Consider the following 6,879-nt stretch of genomic DNA (forward strand, 5'->3'; position numbering starts at 1 on the left):
GTTTTTAGGTGTGTGTAAGTGAATGTCGTGATATTACTGATCATGTGAAGATTTTGCAGCGGCGCTGAAAATCCGCCGCTGCTTAATACATTGTAGGGGAAACACTGTAACTGTATGTGATCCAACAGTGATCTGTGTTTATTGTGTGTGTATGTTATAGTCATGGGTTATGAGGCCATGATTTGGTATATGAGGACTCAGTATAGTGACTGTATGTGATCCAACCGTGATCTGTGTTTAAGTCTTGTGTGTGTTTATTGTGTGTGTGTGTTATAGTCATGGGTTATGAGGTCATGATTTGGTATATGAGGACTCAGTATAGTGACTGTATGTGATCCAACAGTGATCTGTGTTTATTGTGTGTGTGTGTGTGTTATAGTCATGGGTTATGAGGCCATGATTTGGTATATGAGGACTCAGTATAGTCACTGTATGTGATCCAACCGTGATCTGTGTTTAAGTCTTGTGTGTGTTTATTGTGTGTGTGTTATAGTCATGGGTTATGAGGCCATGATTTGGTATATGAGGACTCAGTATAGTGACTGTATGTGATCCAACCGTGATCTGTGTTTATTGTGTGTGTGTGTTATAGTCATGGGTTATGAGGCCATGATTTGGTATATGAGGACTCAGTATAGTCACTGTATGTGATCCAACCGTGATCTGTGTTTAAGTCTTGTGTGTGTTTATTGTGTGTGTGTTATAGTCATGGGTTATGAGGCCATGATTTGGTATATGAGGACTCAGTATAGTGACTGTATGTGATCCAACAGTGATCTGTGTTTATTGTGTGTGTGTTATAGTCATGGGTTATGAGGTCATGATTTGGTATATGAGGACTCAGTATAGTGACTGTATGTGATCCAACAGTGATCTGTGTTTATTGTGTGTGTGTGTTATAGTCATGGGTTATGAGGTCATGATTTGGTATATGAGGACTCAGTATAGTGACTGTATGTGATCCAACAGTGATCTGTGTTTATTGTGTGTGTGTTATAGTCATGGGTTATGAGGTCATGATTTGGTATATGAGGACTCAGTATAGTAACTGTATGTGATCCAACAGTGATCTGTGTTTATTGTGTGTGTGTTATAGTCATGGGTTATGAGGTCATGATTTGGTATATGAGGACTCAGTATAGTAACTGTATGTGATCCAACAGTGATCTGTGTTTATTGTGTGTGTGTGTTATAGTCATGGGTTATGAGGCCATGATTTGGTATATGAGGACTCAGTATAGTAACTGTATGTGATCCAACAGTGATCTGTGTTTATTGTGTGTGTGTGTTTATTGTGTGTGTGTGTGTTTATTGTGTGTGTGTGTTTATTGTGTGTGTGTTTATTGTGTGTGTTTATTGTGTGTGTGTTTATTGTGTGTGTGTTATAGTCATGGGTTATGAGGCCATGATTTGGTATATGAGGACTCAGTATAGTGACTGTATGTGATCCAACCGTGATCTGTGTTTAAGTCTTGTGTGTGTTTATTGTGTGTGTGTTATAGTCATGGGTTATGAGGCCATGATTTGGTATATGAGGACTCAGTATAGTCACTGTATGTGATCCAACCGTGATCTGTGTTTAAGTCTTGTGTGTGTTTATTGTGTGTGTGTTATAGTCATGGGTTATGAGGCCATGATTTGGTATATGAGGACTCAGTATAGTAACTGTATGTGATCCAACAGTGATCTGTGTTTATTGTGTGTGTGTTATAGTCATGGGTTATGAGGTCATGATTTGGTATATGAGGACTCAGTATAGTGACTGTATGTGATCCAACAGTGATCTGTGTTTATTGTGTGTGTGTGTTATAGTCATGGGTTATGAGGTCATGATTTGGTATATGAGGACTCAGTATAGTAACTGTATGTGATCCAACAGTGATCTGTGTTTATTGTGTGTGTGTTAGTCATGGGTTATGAGGTCATGATTTGGTATATGAGGACTCAGTATAGTAACTGTATGTGATCCAACAGTGATCTGTGTTTATTGTGTGTGTGTGTTTATTGTGTGTGTGTGTGTTTATTGTGTGTGTGTGTTTATTGTGTGTGTGTTTATTGTGTGTGTTTATTGTGTGTGTGTTTATTGTGTGTGTGTTATAGTCATGGGTTATGAGGCCATGATTTGGTATATGAGGACTCAGTATAGTGACTGTATGTGATCCAACCGTGATCTGTGTTTAAGTCTTGTGTGTGTTTATTGTGTGTGTGTGTTATAGTCATGGGTTATGAGGTCATGATTTGGTATATGAGGACTCAGTATAGTAACTGTATGTGATCCAACATTGATCTGTGTTTATTGTGTGTGTGTGTGTTATAGGGCTGTCAACGAATATTCTAAATTCGAATATATATTCGAATAGTTTTAAAAAACAGAAATTCGAACGTGAAAATTAATATTCGAATGTGAATTTCGAATATGGAAAAACACGCCCGCGGAAGCAGATGCGCGGCTCTCTGCTTTGCGAGTGGGCGCGCGCGCTGCCTGAGGGACAGGTCACACGAGTCGCACTGTCTAGCACAGCGTCACTGCTGAAAGTTGACCGTGCACTAAAAAGACAATGGAATAAATTGCAGTCAGTTTTTCCTTTTTTTAATACAAGCACCAAGAATGTAAGTAGCCTTTTTCTTTTTGAATAGCACTTTATTTTTTATGAACCTCAGGGTAAAAGTTCTTTGTTGTCACATTTCTCAGAATTGTGTGCCTCATTTTATTTAACGTTAAACAGAAAAGTTCCATGTTTACCACAGCACAGCTCGCTCGGAGCGTTCAATGTCGGTTCTATACTGTAAAACTTCAATTAATGTTAATAAATTTGTTTCAATCACTGAATGAAGCCTGCTATATTTGTGACAAGAGTCGCGACCTTAAATTGCTTGCACAAAACTCTTGATCAGCACTCAACATGTGCTTATTGTTGTTGTTAATTTAAACCGTTATGCGCAGAGAGAGCGTGAGCGCGAGGGCGGGCGAGAGAGAGAGAGAGAGAGAGAGAGAGAGAGAGAGCGAGAGTGAGGTCTGCGGTCTTGGCCATTAGTTTATTTACTTGGTTTTGTGTTGGTAATACATTGTCAAATATGTTTAAACTTAAATTAACTACCTATACAAGTAGTTATGTCTCTTTGTATTAATTTGTCCTGTTATTGACGTAATGCGCGTCATTGACAAAATGCGCAACCAGTTGTTCGAATAGTTCGAATATTCGTGTGTTTTTTAGAGGGAATATTCGAACGTCATTTTTGAGCAATTTTGACAGCCCTAGTGTGTTATAGTCATGGGTTAGGAGGTCATGATTTGGTATATGAGGACTCAGTATAGTCACTGTATGTGATCCAACCGTGATCTGTGTTTATTGTGTGTGTGTGTTATAGTCATGGGTTAGGAGGTCATGATTTGGTATATGAGGACTCAGTATAGTCACTGTATATGATCCAACCGTGATCTGTGTTTAAGTCTTGTGTGTGTTTATTGTGTGTGTGTGTTAATATAGTCATGGGTTATGAGTAGGGCTGGGCGATATGGACCAAAAGTCATATCCCGATATATTTAGGCTGAATATCGATATACGATATATATCCCGATATTTTTTCCGCAAAGTGAGAGCAAATGTTCAGTCAAAGTCAAAGCCAAATATGACATGTCACAAGTAGTTTTATTGAAACTGGCTATTTCAGTGAACAGTTGCAAAATCAAATGAATAAATTATAAACAGGTTTCTTCACCTTAGGGCTGCACGATTATGACAAGTACTGTCCCCCTTTACTTAACATAAATTGTAAGAATATGACTAGTAAAGACTAGTAGGCTACTAATAAATAAACAGTAGGTCTATGCTAAAGCTATTAAATAGCAGTCCCAAACTAGTTTTTGTTAATACAATGTGGTATGAGCCACTACAGTCATTTAAAAATCTAAAAAATAACACAAAGAAAAATAAAGTGGCATTTTGGGGTTAAGAACGACAGTTACCATGGTGAATACACAATATTAACAATAACTGTTAATGAAACATGGAAACTGCTCCTGGTGAATAGAATGAAAATCATACCTGCATTACTTTTATTTCGTGTAATTTACAACGTAACGGTGTTGCATGCTCGTAGTTTCTTTTGCACTTTATATAGCCTACAGTGAAGCGATAGGCTACACAGCGCGCGCAATTGAAGAGTGTGCGGTGCGCTCCGAGAACAGTATAACGGCTGACAGGACAAGAAAGTCCGTGTTTCTGAGGTGAAAAATAGGTACACTTATGTCACTGCCTGGTAGTTCCTATTGTGCTGGGTTTTCTGAAGTAGTCATGATTCGCCTCTCATAACATAACATGCTCTAAACACGCACGCAGAGTGGAAGGAGGGGCGGACTATTTGAAAATTTGAACTATATCGATATATGCGATATGGTCTAATTCCATATCGCATTTCAAAATATATCGATATATTTTTTATATCGATATATCGCCCAGCCTTAGTTATGAGGTCATGATTTGGTATATGAGGACTCAGTATAGTAACTGTATGTGATCCAACAGTGATCTGTGTTTATTGTGTGTGTGTGTTATAGTCATGGGTTATGAGGTCATGATTTGGTATATGAGGACTCAGTATAGTGACTGTATGTGATCCAACAGTGATCTGTGTTTATTGTGTGTGTGTGTGTGTGTGTGTGTGTTATAGTCATGGGTTATGAGGCCATGATTTGGTATATGAGGACTCAGTATAGTAACTGTATGTGATCCAACAGTGATCTGTGTTTATTGTGTGTGTGTGTTATAGTCATGGGTTATGAGGTCATGATTTGGTATATGAGGACTCAGTATAGTAACTGTATGTGATCCAACAGTGATCTGTGTTTATTGTGTGTGTGTGTTATAGTCATGGGTTATGAGGTCATGATTTGGTATATGAGGACTCAGTATAGTAACTGCAGGGCCTGAATTTCATTTTGGAAAATGGGGGGGAAATCCCCCCTTAGGTGATTCTTATGGGGGGGAATTTTTAATTTGAGGGGGGAGTTTAGACTTTTTTTTAAATTACATTTATCTCGCCTAAATGTATGCTTAGCCTACTCATTGCATTTTTACAATGGGGTCATTTTGTTCTTAAGAATTTACACAACTCAAGGAAGCTTGATTTCAATCTTTGAATTAAATTGAAAAAAGTAGCACAAATAAATACAATAGAATAAAGATATCAATAAAGAGAAATAAAGAGAAAAGTTTTTGCTTAGGTCTAAAACTAGTAGGCTATTCAGAAATACTACAGAGACTGAATAAAGTAGCCTAATCAAATGTAAAATAACACTGGGTAGTATTTTAGTCCTGACTAAATTAAATTCATAGGCTATTAATCCTGATTCCTTAAAATGAAAGCTATGTTTTGTTGTTTTGACAAACAAATTAATGAAAGACACATATGGCTGCTGTCCCTTTAAGAGTCCCGATCGACTCCCGAACACGGATCCTGTTTTCATTATACGGTCACGTGCGATTTATGCTTATTTAAGACATAACCGACTGTGTTTAGATTAGAGGATACTCTCCAAGACCGAAATTGACATCATTTTCTTATGTTTTTGACTGTTAAAGCGATTTATAATCCACGAAAAATAACTTTTGTTACCCGCGAGCTGTTTGTGAGGCTGCTTTACTCTATGTATGTGTGCAGAGAAAAAAGCATCTCTCAGACAGCGCGCAAGTAGCCTACCGAAGAGTTTAAAATCGCGTGACTGTTTAAACTGGTGAGACTTGAAAAGACGTGCAAATGGTAAACTTTAGTTACTCGTGATGCAATGCTGGCCCGATCGACTCCCGAAACGCGAGAGTGTATTTCCGCCGCCTGCTGCGCGCTTAACGATTGCATTGTGCAACCCATTTTGAGAGACGCGAGATAGAAGACGCAGCGCCGCTGAATCACTCACGCTGTTTGTGAAATTGCGTCTCGCAGACAGTTTTAAAATGACTGATTTGATTTTCCATCTGCGTGGATTAATTTACTAATACAACCTGAACCTACATGCTAAAGTGAATCAATGTTTGCGGGAATTTCCCGCATTATAAATGGGAGACCTGCGGGAATGATAAAAAATATGCGCAATACCCGCAATCCCGCACCGAAATTCAAGCCCTGAACTGTATGTGATCCAACAGTGATCTGTGTTTATTGTGTGTGTGTGTTATAGTCATGGGTTATGAGGTCATGATTTGGTATATGAGGACTCAGTATAGTAACTGTATGTGATCCAACAGTGATCTGTGTTTATTGTGTGTGTGTGTTATAGTCATGGGTTATGAGGTCATGATTTGGTATATGAGGACTCAGTATAGTAACTGTATGTGATCCAACAGTGATCTGTGTTTATTGTGTGTGTGTGTTATAGTCATGGGTTATGAGGTCATGATTTGGTATATGAGGACTCAGTATAGTAACTGTATGTGATCCAACAGTGATCTGTGTTTATTGTGTGTGTGTGTTATAGTCATGGGTTATGAGGTCATGATTTGGTATAGGACTCAGTATAGTGACTGTATGTGATCCAACCGTGATCTGTGTTTATTGTGTGTGTGTGTGTTATAGTCATGGGTTATGAGGTCATGATTTGGTATATGAGGACTCAGTATAGTAACTGTATGTGATCCAACAGTGATCTGTGTTTATTGTGTGTGTGTGTTATAGTCATGGGTTATGAGGTCATGATTTGGTATATGAGGACTCAGTATAGTGACTGTATGTGATCCAACCGTGATCTGTGTTTAAATCTTGTGTGTGTTTATTGTGTGTGTGTGTTATAGTCATGGGTTATGAGGTCATGATTTGGTATATGAGGACTCAGTATAGTGACTGTATATGATCCAACCGTGATCTGTGTTTAAGTCTTGTGTGTGT

The sequence above is a fragment of the Squalius cephalus genome, assembly GCF_949319135.1.
Source record: "Squalius cephalus genome assembly, chromosome: 1".
In the NCBI taxonomy this organism is placed as follows: domain Eukaryota; kingdom Metazoa; phylum Chordata; class Actinopteri; order Cypriniformes; family Leuciscidae; genus Squalius; species Squalius cephalus.